The following is a 21,704-nucleotide window of genomic DNA, read 5'->3' as shown; positions in this document are numbered from 1 at the left end:
AAAGTACAAAAAGACAAAAAAAAAAAAGTGCTAACCAACCTTTTTGGCCACAGTTGAGAGTACAATTGTGGAGCCTCATGTAGACTCAGGGAGTTTCTCCTCCTCAAGTCTAATTATGTTCTCTACCTGATCCTGCCAAACTGAGAAAATAAGCATGGGTTTTTTCCTCAGCAAAGAGCAAGTCCCAAAACTACTCTGGTTCTTGGAGGAGAAGTAAAAATACCAATGTTTTAAGTTTCATCTGTAAAAGGTTACTTTGTACAAATAATCTCTCACAGTTCATGTAGCACTTTATGCTTTTAAAGCACTTTCAGATGCATTACCTCATTTGAATTAAGTGAATTCTATCTTAAAAAGCATTTCCTATATCATATGTTTTTACATAACGCTTTTTCTACTATCCAAACCAATAAAACATTAGACATGGTTAGATTCTTAAGCCCTAAATACTCTCAGCCTTTCTGAGAGTAACTAACTATTTTCACTTAGTTTTTTTTTTTTTTTCCCCTTCCTCTAACCAGAGAGCATTTAATGCTGCTGGTCAGTTCTCTTAACTGTCCAAATTTCTAGTCTTTTACTTGGAAAAGTAACACCAGACCTCTAAGACCTAGGGAAAAAAAAAAAAATCCAGGTTAAGGTGGATCTCTGGATTTCTGTGTCATAACCAGCTGTCCAGGGCATTCATTGGCAGTGTGAGAGCCACTGCGACTTGTTGATGCTGTTGAAGGACATCAGGGGCTATCAACCCAAGTTTTAAAGCCAGATTAGGCTAGGCTTTGAAGCCTGGATTTACCCCTTATAGCTGTGTGGCACCTCCATAAAGTGGTGATAACCTCTTTGATTCTCTGTAAAGTCACTGAGTGCAGTACAGTTCCTGCCATACCTGCCATGCAGTAGGCATTGAATGGTTTTTCATTCTTCGCCTTACCTCAGAGAAGGAAGACTGTCGAAAAGTGAAGTCACCCACAGTTTAAATGACAAGGTCTGGGGTTTGATCTTCTTGACTGAAGTACAAATGGGAAGGTGATCCACAAACCCTAGGGCATTCTGTGCATGGCTAAACTCTTAGAAGTCCACCAAGCCTACTGTTGACACCCCAGTGGATGACATAGTCCCTATGGGGCAGGTCATGTCTTACCTACATACTATAATCCAAGAGTGGCCCAAATGCATACCACAATCCCAAAAAGGCCACTCCAGCCAGCCCCACAATTACACAATGACAAATGCAGTTATCACCAACCAACAAACATCACTCAGACATTTTGCTTTCCTAGCATGGGACAGAAAGTTTGAATGTTTTTGCTTAATTTAATTAATTAATTTATTTTTTTGGCCACACCTGTGGCATATGAAAGTTCCCGGGCTAGGGGTCAAATTGGAGCTGTAGCAGCCAGCCTATTGCCACAGCCATGGCAACACCAGATCTGAGTCACATCTGTGACCTATACCACAGCTTGCCGCAATGCCAGATTGTTAACCCACTGATTGAGGCCAGGGATCAAACCCACATCCTCATGGATACTAGTCAGGTTTTTAACCCACTGAGCCACAACGGGAACTCCTAGGTTTCTGCTTTAAAAGATCTACCTCCTTTCTCCTTCCCTAAACCTTATCCCTGAGGGGGGCCTAGACGTGTACCTTTGTCTGGGTCAAGTTCCCTGTTTTCCACTCAGCACTCAGTCTTAGGTCCAATTGTTTGTTTGTTTGTTTGTTTGTTTCCTTTAACAGCATATAGGAAGAACTATTGTCAGCATCTGTGGAAAAAGCCTTAGCTTTACTCCCCCATGGAAGAAAGCAAACGAAAGCTGCCCCATGAATTTAACTTAATAGATGTTGATTCTCTGCCTGAAGAAGAGAACCAAGCTGGGAAAGCTGGACTGGAAAGTAGGAAGAGTTTGCTTCCATAAGACCAATGGTCTCTCTGTGACAGACAGTGGCTCAGTTTTGACAAGCATGTAGAGAGTACATACATTGGCTGAATCCTGCATTCGAGGTCAGAGATATAAAGGTGAGTCAACACAGTTCTTATCCTAGGCCTTCAATGACTACTTGGAAGGACAGATGAAGCCCACAGTGCAACCTGTCATGATTGTGAGTAATGCCAAAAAAGACTCAAAATGAAAAATGCTCTGAAGTCCTAGAGGGGAAGTAGTCAGCTGGGGCTGGGGGTGGCTAAGAGAAGGCTTCTCACAAAGAATAATACTGATGCTAATTGAACTTCCATATTGGTTCTAGCCAACAGTTATTTTGTGAAAATGAAATAAATTTGAGACTTTATTGACATTGCTGGTCTGCCCTAATTCTTTTATTTATTTTTTTCTTAATGATCAATTTACTTGTAAGTTTCCATTTTAAAAATGTATATATAGAAGAGTTCCTGCTTTGGCATAGTGGGTTAAGATTCTGACTAGAGCAGCTCAGGTCGCTATTGAGGCACAGGTTTGATCCCTGGCCTGGCACGGTGGGTTAAAGAATCCAGCATTGCCACAGCTGTGGTATAGGTTGCAGCTGTTGCTCAGATTCAATCCCATAAATCCTGTGCTTTCTTTTGTGACTCTTTTTCCTGCTTCTCTCGCACATGTTCAAGTGTTAAAATATGCTTGAAGCATACTTCTACAGAGTAGACATAAACGATGATTTCTTCTAAATAAGCTGAAACTGGAGTCTGTATGCATTATATATACATCTCTTTGACATTAATCCTCAAAATACCTTCCTTTCTTCCTTTCAAAGACTTCCATTTTTGTTTTCTGCTCTGCATTTTCTTCTCCACACTTTTCCTATAGTTTGCCAGTATCCTGCGGCCCGAGATCCAGCAGCATGCCCCAGGATTCCTGAAAAGAAACACCTGGAGAAGCCCAGTACTGTGGTCTTGGTATGCAGCCCCTCTTGTTGCTTTAAAAGTTCCATGCAGTTCTGCACTTCCCAATATGTTTGCGCATTGGAGCGTGCTTCTGTCTTTACTGTGAGGAGATGCTCTGAGCCCTGCACTGCTCTCTTGATAGCCCCTAAGAGTGTTTTCTGTTGTTAAAATATTTGCTGGAGCTTTCAGCTTCAACCTGTCTGCAGCCATCTCTCCTTGAGCCATCTGAGTCAAATTGATCCAAGGAGAAGGGATTTGTCCTGGTCACATTTTAATAGGGAGAGAGCTTGAAGTAGTGTAACCTGGTAAAAAGATCCCTTAACCCAAAACTCTGCTTTATGTGTAGTTCCTATAAGTGGCCGCCCTAGCTGCCATTGCTTTTTCACCACTCTAGATCCACTGGCAAGAGGGGCAGCCTTGGCTGAAGCTTACCTCACATCCCTCTATTATGTAGGCCACAAAAGCACTTTCAAACTATAATGCATTATACATTATATATTATTATACATTGTGTATTATTATACATTACTGTTGCAATTATGTTAGAAAGAGGTACCCGTTAAAGAGCAAAGTCTGTATGTATAGATCATACCCATCTCTTGGACCTTTATCACCATTTATGTAAACTACTTTGAGACTAAGTTTGTTCCTTGCGGTCATTAAGAGTCACCTATATGACTGCAGAAGAGTCCAAAAGAGACTTCGACTTTGCAGGAATATTCCTATTTTTTAAAAAAATATGATGAACATTGATTAATGCTGGGTACCTGTGTGTTTTTATTCTCATCTATGGTTTTTACTGCATTTGTGTCTTCAAATTAAAAAAAAAAAATTAACCCCCCTCTCTGCCCCCAAAGCAGAACTGCATACCTGCTATAACATACTAATATATAGGAAAAAGAACCCAATTCTGCTAAATCAACTGGCTCCTAAAGGTAACTTCTAAATCCTCAACATTTACCTTTGTTCTTTTTAAAAAAATGTTAGTTTCCTAATTTTTCTTAGCATCCCCTCCCTTATGTATGCCGAGAGTAGTCACTGTGCTTATGGGAGCATATTTATAATAGTAGGCAACTACAGAAAATAGGAGACAGGTGCCACCACTGAGAATGTAAGTCTGATGACTTACATTATGTTGATGAAAACACGTTAAATTTTAAAAGTGGCTGACTGAAGTGTGTATTATACCAAGATTAAAATGAGGAAAACATTGTGTACCTACTGTGTGTGTACGGGGGATAAAATTGAGGAGGACCGTGAAGAAACAAAAATTATCCTACAGCATACGGGAATTATAGGTGACTTTAAAAAATTGTTTGAGGAGTTCCCGTTGTGGCATAGCAGAAACGAATCTGACTAGTATCCATGAAGATGCAGCTTCCATCCCTGGCCCCACTTAGTGGGTCGGGAATCCAGTGTTGCTCTGAGCTCTTGCTTAGGTCACAGATGCAGCTCAGATCCTGAGTTGCTGTGACTGTGGTGTAGGCCAGCAGCTACAACTCCAATTGGACCCCTAGGCTGGGAACTTCCATATGCCTTTAGATGTGGCCCTAAAAAGACCAAAAAAAAAAAAAATTGCTTGTAAAAACTTAAGGTCTGTTTGGCTATAAAGAAAAATGAATGTCCTTAGGTTTATGTCTTCATGCTGATTGAGCTTTCCTTTGCCTCTCATTCTTTTAACTTTGCACTTTCTTTTTTATGACTCTTGTTTCTGCCTTTCTGGCATGTGTTCAAACATTTTACTGCTAGATGCTAGCTATGCTCCTTCTGTTAGATATTCTAGCTATAAATGGTGATAAGCTGAAAATAAGTCAGTGTGCACATTTCTGTCCTTTCCTCCTTAATTTTCATTTCTGTGAAGTATGAGCTGTACTGTTTAGCACCTTAAGGATCTGCCTTACATCATGTTCCCTGATACTCTTTCCATCACCCACCCCAGGAGTGTAGTGAGGAGACCCCACTGGGAATATCCTCTTGAACTTCAGCACTTTCTTTCTTTGCGTGGATGGCTCAGTCTAAAATCTTTCTTGATGCAAAATTAAAAATCACCTTCCTTAGAGTTCCTGCTGTGGCACAATGGGATCAGGACATGGGTTTGATCCCCAGCCCAGGCCCAGCACAGTAGGTTAAAGGATCTGGTGTTGCTGCAGCTGCACCATGGACTGAAACTGCCACTCAGATCTGATACCTGGCCTGGGAACTCCATATACCAAGGGAATGGCCAAAAATGGGGAGAGAAAAAAAAAAATCACCTCACTGGTGGCCTAGTAGCTAGGATTCAACACTTTCTTTGCTGCAACCTGGGTTCAGTCCCTGGTTGGGGAACTGAAATCCTGCTTCAAGCCATTGCATGCCAAAGCTACCAAGCTATTATTTTTCACCCTTTTATGATATACTGTGTGCCCTGTGAGTCATGCTTCTGGAACTTTTTGCTTGCTTTGCAATAAGAATTACCCCCAAATCTGAGAATTTAGATACACAAGTGTTCCCCAATTCCCTGCAGCTTTTTTTACTTAAAAAATATCTTCGTTAGTATATAAGTATGGATCTATATGATTCATAAGTATATATAAATACTTTTGTATCACATAAATATATGAATGCCAAAATAAGCATCAAAAATGTAAAATCATGTATTAGGATGGTAAACACTGAATTAATGAGAGAGGTTTTGATGTAATGATAAACACTAGCAAAAAGAAAGAGTCGGTCAGTATAGAAGCCCTTAATGGATTGGCGATGCTGTTCTCTTTTTAAGGGGAGCAAATTATGTTATAATGTTAAGATTTGGTAAAACTGAGTGGTGGATATATATGTGTTTCTATATTAGTCTCTATTATTATCTGTGTGCACGAACTATTTCATGATTTTTTAAAATGTCCTTTGAACTTCTTATTTGATTGTGCTGGTCATTTGGAACTTTGTCATTGAAATCTTACAGAAAACAGCAGTCAGAGTATTTTGCAAGTGGAAGGGGAGGAGACCTATGCAACGTGGAGAGTGGAGATCATAGTTAATGGGACAGGAAATGAAAGTACATATAGTAAGAAAATTACAAAGACAAACTAAAGTGCATTACCTAAAATTACAAGAGGAATTCAATATAGTGTGACATTCATATTGAAGGGAAGAAGGTGTAAGCGAACTAAGTACTCACGTATCAGAATGGGAAGGAAGTCCACAGATAAATTCTGTCTGATAAATAGAGAAGTGGTGATAGGACTGTATTATTGAGAGATAGGGAAGTAACCACCCAAAGAATTTTTAAAAACTTAGAGTTCCTCTGTGATTCATTGGGTAAGGATCTGGCATTGTCACTGCTCCAGCTCAGGTTGCTGCTGTGGTGCAGGTTCAATGCTTGGCCCAGGAATTTCCACATACCTTGGGTGTGGCAAAAAAACAAACAAACAAACAAAAAAAAACAAAATAAAACAAAATAATTAAAAAATGGTAGCTGTTAAAAAGTTAAACTTGGTTGCTTCTCCAGTGTGCATGGGTCGAGTAGGGTTTTGATAGAAGGCAAAGGGGTGGGGTAGGGCTGGGACTTAACAGCAGGGCATTCTCTCTTACCTTTTGCAATTAACTTTTCAGCACCATTGATTTTTTTTTTCTTTGTAAATATGCACACATAATGCTTTCATTTAAAAAAAAAAGTTTTAAAGATTAACCCAGTGGTAAGCTTATTAGACCTAAGAAAATGTCTCTCTCTTCAATAATCTGATCAAGTTACTATTCACTGCTTAAGCTATGGCACCTACTTGTTAATATATTATTTACATCTTCATCTTTCAGGTGTTATCCTAAAATTATCCTTTGTTTTTCTTTCTCTGTTCCTTTTCTTTCTTTTAATTTTGCCCTCTACAAACATTTCAGAGGTAATTTCTCCATCCAAAAAATTTGAAAGCTATCCATTTATGAAAAGTTTGTTTCTGATAGACTATCAAATAAAACAAGGAAGGCAATTCAACTGGTTTAAAACATACCAGATACATCTATATTTGTCACAAATATAGACAAATATACTCTATAGAAAGTAGAGCTAGGGGAGAGATGGGGAATAGAGCAGCTGCTAATGGGTTTTCACGAGAGAGAAGAGGTATGAAAATGTTTTAGACCTGGAGAATAGTAATGGTTGTACATCTTTGAAAACTTCCTAAAATGACTGCATTGTACATTTTAAAAGAGTGAGTTTTATGGTACATGAAGTAATCTTTTTTAAAAGTCCATTAAAAATAGCCAAGGGAATAAACCAAAATAATAATCATGTTATACTTGGGGAAATTTTCTTTTTCTCATCTACTTCCCAGAGTTTTGGTGATGTGATATGACTTGCATAATTTCAAAAAAATTTTTTTCCCTTTACTGCCATGCCTGTGGCATATGGAATGTCTTGAGCTAGGGGTCTAATTGGAGCTGCAGGCCTATACCACAGCCACAGCAACACCAGATCCAAGCCACATCTGTAACCTGCACTTGCAGCTTGCAGAAACGCCAGATCCTCAACCCAGTGAGCAAGGCCAGGGATCAAACCGACATCCTCACGGAGACTATGTAGGGTTTTTAACTCACTGAGCCACAATAAGAACTCCTCAAACATATTGAATAATGTCATTATTCTCAATGTGTAGTACCATGTCATATGTCTAATTTTTCTTCCTAATTCCATAACACTTTCTATTTTCTCATGTGCTCTAAAGTGCATGATTATTCACATTTTAATCAGTTTTCTTTTTAGTTTGGGGTTTCGTGTTACTCTCATTCTCTTTTGGTTTTTTCTTTTCATTACCTTGATGATGCCAGATTTTTACTTGTGATTTGCCCTTTCTGCTGTTTTCTTCACTGACTAGAGTGAGTGTTTTCTTCACTTCACTTTGCTTTGCTGCTTTCCTTGAGAGCTTTCCCTGAAACACATTTGGTTAAATGCCTTAACCAAATCGTGACTTCATAAAAAAGAAGCTGTACTTTTCTGCCCTGAATCATTCTTCAGTTTAATTAAAGATGGCAGGAAATCTGGAGAAGGGGGAAAGGAGCACAGGAAAGTAAGAGGAGGAAAAACTGATATTTTTTGAGCCCTTTTATTTGCCAGACTCTTTCATGCATTTTCTCACTACTCCCTCTAGCCTGGGAGGTTATATTACCCTCTTCATTTCAACGTAGTCCCTGGCTCAGGTAGGTTAAGCATCTTGCTTCAGGTCACACAGCTGGTAAATAGCAAAAGCAAGTGTGAGCCTCAGATCTAACTTCAAAACCAGTGCTCTTGGGAGTTCCTGTTACAGTGGATTTGGAAACGAATCCCACCAGTATCCATGAGGATACGGTTCGATGCCTGGCCTCTCTCAGTGGGTTAAGGATGCAGCATTGCCATGAGCTATGGGTTAGGTCACAGATACAGCTCAGGTCCCATGTTGCTTGAGGCCGTGGTGTAGGCTGGCAGCTGTATCCCCAGTTGGACCCCTAGCCTGGGAACCTCCATACGCCACTGGAAAGCAAAAAAAAAAATCCCCAGAAAACCCACCAAAAACATTGCTGTCTTCTCTACACCTTCATTTTTTTAATTAGGTCAATTCTATTGAGACATATTAATGGTCTCCAAAAGTTATATCAACTTATATCAATAACCAGTAGATTTTAATGTTTACTGGTTATTTATATATTTGCAACTAATAGATTTTCTTATGTATATTAGCTATTTTTATAATTTCTTCTCTGAATTTCCTGCTTTTTCCTATTTCCTATTCTTCTACTATGTTATATGTTTATGATTCTTATTGATTTACAGCACTCTCTATATCATGGCTAATGATTTTTTATTTTCTGTGTTATAATTATGACTTCCTAGATTGCCATTCATCTACTAACTTTGTTTATAGTACTTTTTACATGTAAAACAATTATAATTATTCACATTTTAAACTGTTTTCTTTAGGTTATGGGTTTAATGTTACTCTAGGTAGTTATTTTACCATCCTGAGCTTATAAAACATTTCTGTGAATTTTATTCTTAGTAGTTTTTAAATTTCCTTTTTATTAAAAAAAATTCAGGTCTTTGATCTATCTGAAATTTAGCTTAGTCTGTAGTATAAAAGGTAATAAACATTATTCCTTATCTAACAATAACCAGTTTACCAAACCAGTTCATTTTACTTTATATACTGATTTTGCATGCAACCTTGGTAGAATACTAAATACAAACATACACATACAAAAACACACCCACACAGGAGAATATATATATATATATACTCACAAGAATATGTCTCTACAGATGGACAACAGGCACATGAAAAGATATTCAACATCACTAATTATCAGAGAAATACAAATCAAAACTGTGAGATATCACTTGATACTGGTCAGAATGGCCATGATTAAAATTCTATAAATAATAAATGCTGGAGAGAGAGTGGAGAAAAGGGAACCTTCCTATACTGTTGATGGGAATGTAAATTGGTGCAGCCACTATGGAGAACAGTATGGAGATTCCTCAAAAAGCTAAAAATAGAGTTACCATATGATCCCGCAATCCCACTCCTGGACATATATCTGGAGAAAACCATAATTTGGAAGTATACATGCCCCTTATGTTCATTGCAGTACCGTTCAGAATAGTGAGGAAGCATGCTATGTATCTATCAACAGATTAATGGATAAAGACTTGGTATATAAGACACAGTGGAATAATACTTGGCTATAAAAAGAACGAAATAATGCCATCTGCAGCAACATGGAAGGACCTAGAAATATTATCATACTAAATGAAATCAGAGAAAGACACATATATGATATAATTTATGTGTGGAATCTAAAAATATGATACAAATTAACTTATTTTTAAAACAGAAATAGAGTCACAGACATAGAAACAAACAGTTACCAAAGGGAGAAGGGGTGGGGAAATAAATTAGGGAATTTGGGATTAACATATACACACTACTATATATAAAATAGATAAACAATGAGGACCTACTAAATAGTACAGGGCATATATTCAATATCTTCTAATAACCTATAAAGGAGAAAAATCTGAAACAATATATATATTATCAAAGAATATATATACATATATATTTTTTAAATCTGTCTCTAAATTTTCTGTTCTGCTCCATTAGTCTTTTTACCTGTTCCTAAACCAGTACCATACCATTACTTTTGATATTTGTTAGGACAGATCTCATCTTCTTGCAATATCTTTTAAATAAACAAAAAAATCTCACAAATAAATAAATAAAATTTATACCCAAAGATGCTAAATGACTTGCTTAAATTCATGTATAATTTAGATATAGAATCTAGAGAATAATCTCAGTATCTTGAGTTTAGATCATGTATTCATTTGAACAGATTTTTATTTAGCACCTGCTATATGCCAGGAACTGTCCATCAGTGAAGGTGACAAAAAAATGTGTGCCCTGATGGGGCTAACACATGTTCAACATTATTATTCATCTTCAAATAGATGTATTCTCTATATACCCTTACTACATTTCCCAATTTTTGAGAAATAAATCTTATTTATTCCTTCAGAATAATTTAAAGAGTTGGAATCTTACACTTTCACAGCCTTTTTTTCTTTGCATATAAATTTTTTTAAACTCTACAGTTTCATTTCTCTTTTTTTAATGCAAAATAGTTTCTCTTCTATATCCAAGTTTAGTCTCTAAACACCTCTTTGTAGAGAATTCATTGCTAAGGAGCTTAAGACTTTGTAAGGAAAATTAGTTTAGTGAAAGCAAGGTTACAGTTAAACTAGAAAAAAGGCTTTTTCCTTAAACAGTAATTAAAAGAAATATTAAATAATATACAATATTATGCATCTGTAATTTGTAATTAATTTTCCTTCACCATGTCTTACTCTGGAGGAATTTTTTTCAGAACTTCTCTTTTATGAAGTTTTTAAAGTTTCAGAAGATGCATGATTATTTTATTTCAGAGCACACAATATTCATGATGATTCTTTTCCCCCTATAATTTCTCATCATTACATTACAGATTTTATGACTTGGAATAACTGAATCTCACTGTCTCATCCCAACATGACCCCAAAGAGAATGACCTGACAGGGGTTAAATGTATGTTTGGGCTCTAAAGTTGTACAGATCTAGATTCAGAACAAGGTTTGCCACAGAATCACTGTGTGACTTTGGACAGGTAAGTTCACCTCTCTAAATTAGGATTTCTACCTATAGATTGGTGAGAATAATAATAGTGTTTCCTAGATTGTTGGGAAAATTAAATAAGCCGGAACATGTGAAGTTAACAGCGTAGTGCTTATCACATGTGTTAAATAAATATTAGCCAATGTTATTACTGAGATGTTTGTCAATATCCTTTCACTACCGTGAACAAGGGTTCACTTGGGTGGCAGAAGTAGGGATACAGTAAGGATATGCATGGGGGTAAGGACTTTAAAACCTTCTGGGAATTTAGGAAAAGTAATGGAGCTGGTCCCTGTGGACACTGGCAGTCATTCAGGAGCTTGGGGCATCCAGTGAAGAGTTGCTGATCTGAGTCATCTTGTGTCTTGGCAAGTTCAGGGATAATTGCAGTGACTCAGCATCCCACCCATCTGCCCTTCCACCATTCCTCTACTCACCAGTTTCTCAACTCTCCGTCGAAGATCTTGTGATTTTAGCTAACCATAGCTTCTGTTTGTTCATAACTGCTTACTTGTCTTTTCTGCTAACTCAGAGCATCAGCTTATGCACAGTTTGTCAGCTCCATCCATGTCAAATCTCTAGAAGATAGTGTCTGCTTGACACAGAAGTATCCCAAACCTCCTCACAGGCCATAAGCCTATCTCAAAATTGGCTACTTTGGGGTTACATGCTCATTGCTGGTTCTACTCAGGAAGGTAGAATAACTGGGAGCAAAGGGATTAGGGCAGGGTGGAAGAGCTCACATGGTGTGGAACATGACTACTCTCTGAGTAGGAGCCACAGGCTTTGTGGTTTCCCCAAATGGGGCCATGTGATAACTAGCTTGCTCATTAGCTATACCTTAGGTAAATTATATTTAATCTATTCGACAAAGCAAAAAAGGATTGTATGACTCTTCTTCCCTCCATTCATAGGGATTTTGTTATTTTGGTTGGTTTCAAACTTGGCACAGTATGAGGAAATTATTGTCTCAGAGAATCTAGGAAAACATTTAAAAGTAGATGGCCAAACCCATTTTTTCTTCCCAAATTACTTCACTTCTTATTTTAAAACTATACCCTCTTTCTTTCCTTTTTGATCCCCATAAACTGTGACTCTAACCTTGAGTGATCTAATGGTATCTCAATGACATTTTTCTGGTTTACATAATACTTGGCCCATATATATGGTTTATTTTTAGCTCCTCTGGGCTTCTTTGAACTCCTTTTACTTCCTTAGATTCTTAATGTTTTACTTCCTTTAATCTCAGGACTCACCTTGCTTCCTTTTCCTGTATTCTTCCATCTTTAATAGTTTAGGTACCCATCACAATACTTCTCATTTCCTTTGTGCTTTACCTCCATAGATTTCCCCGGAAGTCTTTCCTCTCACTTTTTTCTTGCTTCTTTGCCATTGAGCTCATGAAGTTTTTTTCTCCCTTGACTCAAAATAAGGGTATCTCTGCTAGAGTAAGTAATTTTGGTATTCTTTTTTCAACAAACAGTTTTTTGGCAATCATTGTCCACTTTTTTTTTTTGGTCTTTTTTTTTTTTGCTATTTCTTGGGCTGCTCCCGCAGCATATGGAGATTCCCAGGCTAGGGGTCCAATCGGAGCTGTAGCCACCGGCCTATGCCAGAGCCACAGCAACACGGGATCCAAGCCGCGTCTGCAACCTACACCACAGCTCACGGCAACGCCGGATCGTTAACCCACTGAGCAAGGGCAGGGATCGAACCCACAACCTCATGGTTCCTAGTCAGATTCGTTAACCACTGCGCCATGATGGGAACTTCCACTTTTTTTTTTTTTAATCTTTTTTAAAAGCCTGCACCTGTAGCATATGGAAATTCCTAGACCAAGGGTCAAATGGGAACTGTAGCTGCAGCCTGTGCCACAGCTTGCAGCATTGCCAGATCCTTAACCCACTGTGCGAGGCCAAGGATCAAGCCCACATCCTCACAGAGACATTGGTTCCTTAATCCACTGAGCCATAATGGGAACTCCTGTCCTCTTTTTCTTATTCATTTCTTTTTATCTTCACCATTTCCTGAAATTGAAATTGATGAAAATGAAATTCGTCTTCTTGTTTTTGTTCAGTCTCTTCTACTGCCCCCTTATCTCATTCTTCTCTTATAGAATCTGTTATTACGCCTGCACTCAAAGGGCATATAGTACCAGATACTACCTGTGTGAATTTGCTAGAGCTACTATAACAAAGTACCGTGACGGGGTGGCTTAAACAACAGAAATGAATTTTCTCACAATTCTGGAATTTGGAAGTTAAAGATCAAGGTATTAGCAAGATTGGTTTTTCTGAGACCTCTCTTTGGCTTATAGATGGCCACCTTCCCTGTTTCCTCACATGGTCTTCTTTCTGTGTGTCTTTATTCTTTTTCTTCTTTTTAGGGCTACACTCACAGCATAAGGACGTTCCTGGGCTGGGGGTCGAATCAGCTACAGTTGTCAGCCTACACCATAGCTACAGCAACACCAAATCCAAGCCATGTCTGTGACCTACATCACAGCTCTAGGCAATGCCACATCCTTAGCCCACTGATCAAACCCACATCCTCACAGACAATATGTCGGGTTCTTAACCTATTGAGCCACAATGGGAACTCCCGTGTATCTCTGTTCTTTTTTCTTTTTTTTTTTTTTATGGTCTCACCTGGGACATACACAGGTTCCCTGAGCCAGGGGTTGAATCCAAGCCATAGCTGTGACCTAGATTTTTTTAACCCACTGTGCCAGGCCAGGGATTGAACCTACACCTTCACAGTGACTCAAGCCACTGCAATTGGATTCTTAACCCACTGTGCCAGAGTAGGAACTCCTGTGTGTCTCTGTTCTAATTTGCTCTTCTTATGGAGACACCACTTGTGTTAGATTAGAGCTCATTCCAATGACTTCGTTTGAACTGATTTACCTCTTTAGATACCACTAACTCCAAATACAGTCACATGCCGAGGTACTGGAGGTTAGGACTTCAACATATGAATTTTAGAAAGATGTAATTCAGCCCATAACACTCTCCATACTTTAAAATACATATCAAAATATTTTCCCTCTGTAATGTTTTCTGATCCAAAAAGCTCACGAGGTATGGTCTTTCTAGAACTTGTGCAGAAGTTATTATCCTTACCATTCATCTGGTAGTCAGTCATGTGCTCCCTTGTTTTGCCATATTAAGTTGTTATGTATGATTTGTGTTGTTAATTCTTATGTTCTGTTTTATTTCCCAAATAGGGTGGATGAAGATGAACCATAATTTCTACTTTCTGAATCTCCATAATATCTGGTCCAATACTTTCAGCGTCATGTGTTTTTAAAAAGTAAGTCTGACAGGTTAGTCAGTGTTCTCCCATTTTAATTTATCCTAAGTTCAAACCATCTTAAAGCTTGCCAACCACTAATTGTTTTCAGTCAGTTCCTAAAAAAGTGTTCTCTTTGGGAAAGACCACTGTTCAGTTAGATTAACAAAAACCCAATCAGGGAAGTGAAGCAATATGTTTGAGGTTGACTCTGTAGGGGAAAAGCAACTGAGGAGTTTCCACTATGGTGCAGTGGGTTAAAAATCCAACTACAGTGGCTCAGGTCACTACAGAGGTGCAGGTTTGATACCCAGCCCAGTGCAATGGCTTAAAGGATCCAGCATTGATGCAGCTGTGGCATAGGTCACAGCTGCAGCTTGAATTCAATCCCTGGCCCAGAAACTTCCATATGCCATGGGTATAGCCATTAAAAAAAAAAAAGCAACTGAGATACCTGGTACGGTTTAAATGGGATCAGTTCAGGAAATGATCCCAATAAGATGGTGGTCAGAGAGCAGGCAATGGGATCCATTTGATTAGCAAGGCTAGTATGGGGCAAAGGACACACTGAAGTTGCAAGTCAGGCTTTCATTGATAGACCAGGGAAAAAGCATTGCTCAGAGTATGGCAACTTGGGTAAATCTGACAGAGAAACTCTGCCTGTGTGCCCAGCTGGTCAAGAAGCCCCCCACTTTTTTTTCTTTTTAGGGCCACACCTGCAGCATATGGAAGTTCCCAGGCTAGGGATCGAATCAGAGCTGCATCTGGAGCCTATGCCACAGTCACAGCAACCCAAATCGAAGCCACATCTGGAACTTATACCATAACTTGTGGCAGCACTGGATCCTTAACACACTGAGCAAGGCCAGTGATTGAACCCACATCTTCATGGATACCAATCGGGTTCTTAATTCACTGAGCCACAAAGGATGCTCCCAAGAAGTCATTTTTACTGAATGCTTCACTGTCAGGCTCTACAATTTGTGTAATGACCCATGTGCAAGATCCCATCTTCCCAACTGGGAAAAAACCCTCCCTGGCCCAGTGAGTGTGGCCTTGCAGAGATCCTCAGTTTCTGCATCTCCAGAGTCTCCTTCACTGGTGCTTCAACTCCCCTGCCACTGGTCCTTAGTACATCTCTCTAATCTTCCCAAATGGCCCCCTAGAAAGCACGGGGCTTGCCACCTTCTCCCATCTGGCCACATCTACATCGCTAGCCATGCTTTCTCACAAACAAACAGGACCCTTGCCCCTCATTGTCTTACTTTCTCAAATTGCTCACCCCAAATCATTTCTAATGTTTTTAAGTTTATTGAACATTTACTATATGTTAAGTACTATATTAGATACTTTAGTAGCATCTTTGCATTGCAGCCCTCTGAGATAGTACATTAGTTTTCTGTTGCTGATTATTCTAAGAAATTATCACAAACTTAGTGACTTAGAGCAATACTAATTTATTCTTTCACAGTTTCAGTGTGTTGGGAGTCTAGGTATGGGTTACCTGGGTCTGGCTGTTTAAGGTCTCACAGGCTAAAACCTGTGGGCTATAGTCTCATCTGAGACTTGGGTCTTCTATGGTTCATAGAGTTCCATTTCTAGAAGCAAGATGACCAGGGGCCTGGCTTTCTTGCAAGTTCTCAGAAACTGCTTTCAGCTTCAAGGAGTCACCCTCAGGTTCTTGCTACATGGCTCTCTTCTCATAGGCTGTTTGATTTCTTCCATGGCAGTTGGGTTACCTTCTTCTAAAAGCTGACCCGATCTGGTCAGGCTCACCCAAAATGACCTCTCTTTGTTTAACTCCAAAGCATCCGATTAGTAACCTAATTGCAGGAGTGACCTCCCATCATATTCACTGGTGCCACCCACCACTCAGGGGGTGGGGCACCCATACTATGGGGCAGAAACCTTGAGGCCATCTTAGAATTCTGCCCAGTACATGGAGGTGTCATTGTTACCCCCATCTTACAGATTTGAAGCACAGTCACATGGCTTATAAGAAACAGAGCTTGAGTAAATTCCAGGCATTTTGATACTAAAACCAGTGTTCTGACTCAATATATTAGGCCGCTTTCATCATCTCAATTTCTGCCTGCAACATTGTCATTATCCTCTTTTCTGCCAGCAAAATTGCATTTCTCCCATCTGTCAGAGTTCAACACGATTCTCCTGTCCCCCATGAAGTGCACATCAAATCACTGTCTCTCTTACATGTTTTCTAAACCATCTATCAGTTAAATATTTTCAGGACACCCTCAGTACCAGAACTAATGTTCTGGGAGTTCCCATTGTGGCTCAGTGGTAATGAACCTGACTAGTATCCATGAAGACATGGATTCGATTCCTGGCCTTGCTTGGTGGGTTAAGGATCAGGCGTTGTATGCCACAAATGCAGCTCGGATCCCATATAGCTATGACTGTGGCATAGGCTGACAGCTATAGCTTCCATTCGACCCCTAGTGTGGGAACTTCCATATGCCACAAGTATGGCCCTAAAAAGACAAAAAACAAAACAAAACAAAAAACCCTAAAAAAACCCCTAAAAAATCCCCAAAACTAATGTTCTGTATTTATGCTAGAAGTATGTTGCCTACTTTCCATACCTGACCAATGGTTGTCAAATTTTGCCTGTAAGGCATTTTATTCCCAGGAAAACTTTGGCATAATTAGAAATTTAAAAAACTGAAAGCTTCACTTGTTTCTGCCCCCTCAAAAGTATACAGCAAATGATATGCCCTTAGACCAAGAGATAGACTATGTCAGAAAGAGTAAAATATCTTTTGGGAATCCTACCAACAAGTTGTAGCATCGATTTGAATATAACTCCTGATCAAGTTAAATGTGTCCAAGAAAGTTGTTCCAGGGGGGGCCTTGCTTTCTATTGCAGGGATTCTCAAACTTGGACATCAGAATCACCTGAGGCCTTGTTAAAATATAGATTGGTAAGGCCCATCCCCACATTTTCTGCTCAGTACATCTGTGGTGGGGCCTGAGAATTTGCATTCCTATGTAATGCTGATGCTGCTGGCCTGATGGCCACAGTGAGAAACACTATTCTGGAGGGAAGAACCAATGGGCGGAAAGTATAAAATAGCTAGTTTTAGCTAATGGTCTAGAGGGATCTTTTTAAAAACCGTTATTATTAGAGTTCCCGTCGTAGCTCAGTGGTTAACAAATCCAACTAGGAACCATGAGGTTGCTTGTTTGATCCCTGGCCTTGCTCAGTGGGTTAAGGATCTGGCGTTGCTGTGAGCTGTGGTGTAGGTCACAGATGCGGCTCGGATTCCGCGTTGCTGTGGCTCTGGAGTAGGCCGGTGGCTACAGCTCCGATTTGACCCCTAGCCTGGGAACCTCTATATGCCACTGGAGCCGCCCAAGAAATGGCAAAAAGACAAAAAGACAAAAAAAAAAAAAGAACTAACAAACAAAAAACCATTATTATTATTCTCTAACAGTAGACAGGCTCTTTCATGAAGAGAAAAGCTTTCCATGACTAGAAATAAGCAGACATTAGATGATTGCTCACTGGGGATATGGTTAAACAAACAAACAAACAAACAAACAAACAAAAAAAAAAAACGATAACCTGAATAAGCAGTGGTATCCTGGGTCCAATTTATGAACCCAGGATTGATCTGGCGGGATTGGGTAGGCCGAGGGAGGGGGGACATGAGATTCTACCAGGACACAGCCATCAGAAAGGGAAGCCAAGACACTGATTCAAATAGACTTGGTATTATCTAGAAGAGAGTTTTAAATTTCACCAACAAAGAGTGAGAAATTGAAACAGTAACTAGGAAGCAAAGAGTAGACTGGAGCTAGGAATAACCAGACCTGCATTGTTCTATAAAAGATTATGTGGCTTATAAACAAAGGGTATATAGAAATGAAAAGTCAAAGCAGAAGGAGAGAAAGCAAGGCACTTCAGGATGGTATTCCACAGATGCTGGGCATCCCATAAAGAGGCCCTTTGTATAATCCTGTTCAAATATTTCAAGGTTGGGATGATGGGTCAAAGATTGAGTGATAAAGAAGGTTCACTAAACAGAACAGAGTTGTACTAAAATTACTTTTCAAACCTTATTGATCATCAGTCACCAAGGGGATGCTTTTAACCACTCCAGATCTTAGAACCCCAATGAGGTTAGGGTTAGTAATGGAGGGTCCCAAGTAATGGGAGAGGGATAAGAATCTGTGATTCCTAGTCATTGTCATGCATGGAATTTACCAGCCCTAATGACCTTGATCAACTTGAATGTTTGGTCCTTGTACCTAAAGCTGTTGAACAGTCAGCTTGGACCTTTGAGGTATCACTCCTTAAGCAATTTCCTCCAGTCCTCTGGCTACAACACATTTCATTTTATAAGTGGGCGAATGAATTAACAAAAATGCTTCCACTTTTATCTCTTTTCCATATTGAGCTATAATGTGATACATTTATTTGATTTTCATTAAAAACATTCTAGAAGACTTCTGCTTTTATTTATTTATTTATTTATTTAGGGCCACACCAGCAGCATATGGAAGTTCCCCTGCTAGGGGTCAAATCAGAGCTGCAGCTGATGGACACCACCACAGCCACAGCAACACCAGATCTGAGCCATGTCTGCGACCTACATTGCACCTCACGGCAATACTGGATCCTTAACCCATTGAGCATTAAACCCATGTCCTCACGGATACTAGTCAGGTTCATTACCACTGAGCTGCAACAGGAACTCTGACTTCTGCTTTTAAAACAAACAGTTCAAAAACAGTTGAACAATGGCAGCCTTGGAAGACGTACAGGCCAGGATTTGAACCCCAATATTGCCACTTATCTCACAGCAACCTTGGGTGAGTTGCTTAACCTCTCTGAGTATTGCTTTCTTTATCAGAATATAGGGAGGAAGAATGCCAAACAAGGAGGTGGTTGCAAATTCCTTGAGGTCATTTTGGGATGCCTAGTCCTTGGCACTTAGTTGCTCACCAAACATTTGCTGAATGAGCTAATAGCTTATATGTAAACTTTCTAGATAGCATCTACTTAATAAAAGGGAGTTAGTGTTATGATTACTGAAAGCTTTTTTACCTTTTTTTTCTTTTCATCATGCTCAAATACCACATGTTGCTTGCACTTCAAATTTCAGATCAGTTGAGGAGATTTGGGGGTTTGGGCAGGGTGCAATTTGAGAGGTAGCCACAAGGGATTTTATTTCGACCTGTAACTTTTATAATTTTTGCAAGGAAAAATACTTGTGTATTATGTGTTCTATTAGAGAAAAAAATAGAAAAATTTACAAAGTAAACTAAAAAGCTCCTTTAGGAGTTCCTGTCGTGGGTCAGCGGAAATTAATCCAACTAGTATCCATGAGGACATGGGTTTGATCCCTGGCTTCGCTCAGTGGGTTAAGGATCCAGCATTGTTATGAGTGTGGTGTAGGTCAAAGAAGAGGCTTGGATCCTGAGCTGCTGTGGCTGTGGCAGCTGTAACTCCTATTGGGACCCCTAGCCTGGGAATTTCCATATGCTGCAGGTGCGGCCCTAAAAAGCAAAAATAAAAATAAAAACAAAAAAATCCCTCCTTTATATCACTGTGTGGATGGTCAGCCAGCCAGCTTAGGAGTTTTTCTTTGATTTTTCATTTCTAATTCTGTGTACACACACACACACACACACACAGACACTCAGCCTTCCATCTAATTAACATATTTCCCTTTCCATTAAACAAGCTGCCTTGAACTGCATAACCCTTTTCTTCTGGAGAAATATGTAGATTTATTTGTCAGCAGCTGCCTCACTCTCCGTCATCTAAACCCCTTATCATGTTCAGAGCAATTCTGATTAATTTACGTAAGCCTTTTATCTTATCTCATGAAGGACTCTGGTTACCACATCTCCTTTTCTCCCTGGTGAACATATGGAGTGTGGTGTTGTGGGCAGAGAGTGGCCTCTGAACCCTGTGCTCCCAAATGACAGATATCTGTCTAGCATTCTCTGCCTGGTTGGCAGGACCCTCCAGCTTGGGCCTCACTTGATCCAGTGTTCTTTTCTAGCCATGTGTAGACTCCTCAGCCCCTCTGGTAGATGGTAAATTCTTTGGGTATGGAGCCTAAGCCTTCAAACTATTTATGTCTCATCAGTGCAAAAGTGCCTTTATCGTGTAGGAAGTGTTCCTGCAGATGAATAAAACTGGAGTTTTGATCTTGTATTAAAAAAAAAAAGGTTCAGTCACTCACTACTTTTTATCTGCAATAAATAGAAGTTGTGCCCAAGAAGCAACTTCCCCTTTTTATACCAAGCAAGTTCCAAACTGCCTACTGTTTGTCAAGGTTTCAACTTCCCTTGGTCATATACTTATCCTGAGGTCTACATAGAATGTCCTTTGTTTTTCCCCTGTCTGTTAATTTGGCTAAAGCCATTTATTTAATTTTTTTGTTATAGTTGATTTACAATGTTCTGTCAATTTCTGCTGTACAGTAAAGTGATCCAGCCATACATTTATATACTTTCTTTTTTTCACATTATCCTCCATCATGTTCCATCACAAGTGATTAGACATAGTTCCCTGTGCTATACAGCAGGATCTCATTGCTTATCCATTCCAAATGTAATAGTTTGCATCTACTAACCCCAAACTCCCAGTCCATCCCACTCCCTCCTCCTCCTCGGCAACCATGAGTATGTTCTCCACATCCATGAGTTGGTGTCTTTTCTGTAGATAGGTTCATTTGTGCCATATATTAGATTCCAGATATAAGCGATATCATATGGTATTTGTCTTTCTCTTTTACTTCACAGAAGACATCTTTAACATCTGCTTCTGCAGAGTATGCTGATTTTAGAGTTTCTTTTCAATGAAAACCACATCTTTGGATAAGAATATTTGTTGGAGGAATTTCAACATCTCATCTTCTCATCCAGAGGGTTTTTTGTTTGTTTGTTTTTGATATTGCTTAGTAAAGACTACCGGCTTTGGGAAACCCTGGGATTGAATCCTGGGTCTGCTATTTAGTAGTTGTGTTTCTCTGGACTACTTATTTCACTTTTTAAAACCTTATTTTTTTAATTTATAATATTAAAGGAAAAAAACTGGCCATATGTAATGATTGCAAGGATTAAGTAAGAAAATGATATTAAGGACTTAGCTCAGTGGCCAGCCCATAGATAATTCTTGGTAAATAATATCTATGATTACTATTAAGGAGGATATTGTAGACTTTATTCATTCAGTTATCCATCTGTTCATCTAGTTGTTATGCATCACAAAGCCACTTCCCCAGGCACTATGGGAAAACAAAAATCATTGAGACATTCATTCTTCCTGCTTTTATGAAATGGGTGTGTGTGTGTGTGTGTACTTCCTTTACTATCTCTAGATAGTTAACTGTGCAAACTGTGATGATATAAGT

General features: G+C 39.2%; 1 protein-coding gene across 12 annotated transcripts in view; it reads left to right on the top strand.

The window, feature by feature from the left end:
• The window catches only part of LOC125123006 (WAS/WASL-interacting protein family member 1-like), a 71,100-nt gene that overhangs the window by 22,456 nt on the left and 26,940 nt on the right, over window positions 1-21,704 (top strand). For 6 of the 12 annotated variants that reach the window (XR_007133947.1, XR_007133954.1, XR_007133951.1 and 3 more), the window contains 6 exons: window positions 1,732-2,011; window positions 2,790-2,878; window positions 3,724-3,801; window positions 10,856-11,014; window positions 13,139-13,294; window positions 14,249-14,334. The gene's annotated coding sequence lies outside the window, so the exon portion shown is untranslated. Of the gene's footprint in view, window positions 1-1,731; window positions 2,285-2,789; window positions 2,879-3,723; window positions 3,802-10,855; window positions 11,015-13,138; window positions 13,295-14,248; window positions 14,335-21,704 lie in introns of those variants that run through there. The other 6 variants (XR_007133948.1, XR_007133953.1, XR_007133949.1 and 3 more) reach the window with 6 other exon arrangements.

Source organism: Phacochoerus africanus, chromosome 3, assembly GCF_016906955.1.
Source record: "Phacochoerus africanus isolate WHEZ1 chromosome 3, ROS_Pafr_v1, whole genome shotgun sequence".
Lineage (NCBI taxonomy): Eukaryota > Metazoa > Chordata > Mammalia > Artiodactyla > Suidae > Phacochoerus > Phacochoerus africanus.
Note: the sequence above shows the minus strand (reverse complement) of the source record. Positions and strands in the feature narration are given on the sequence as shown.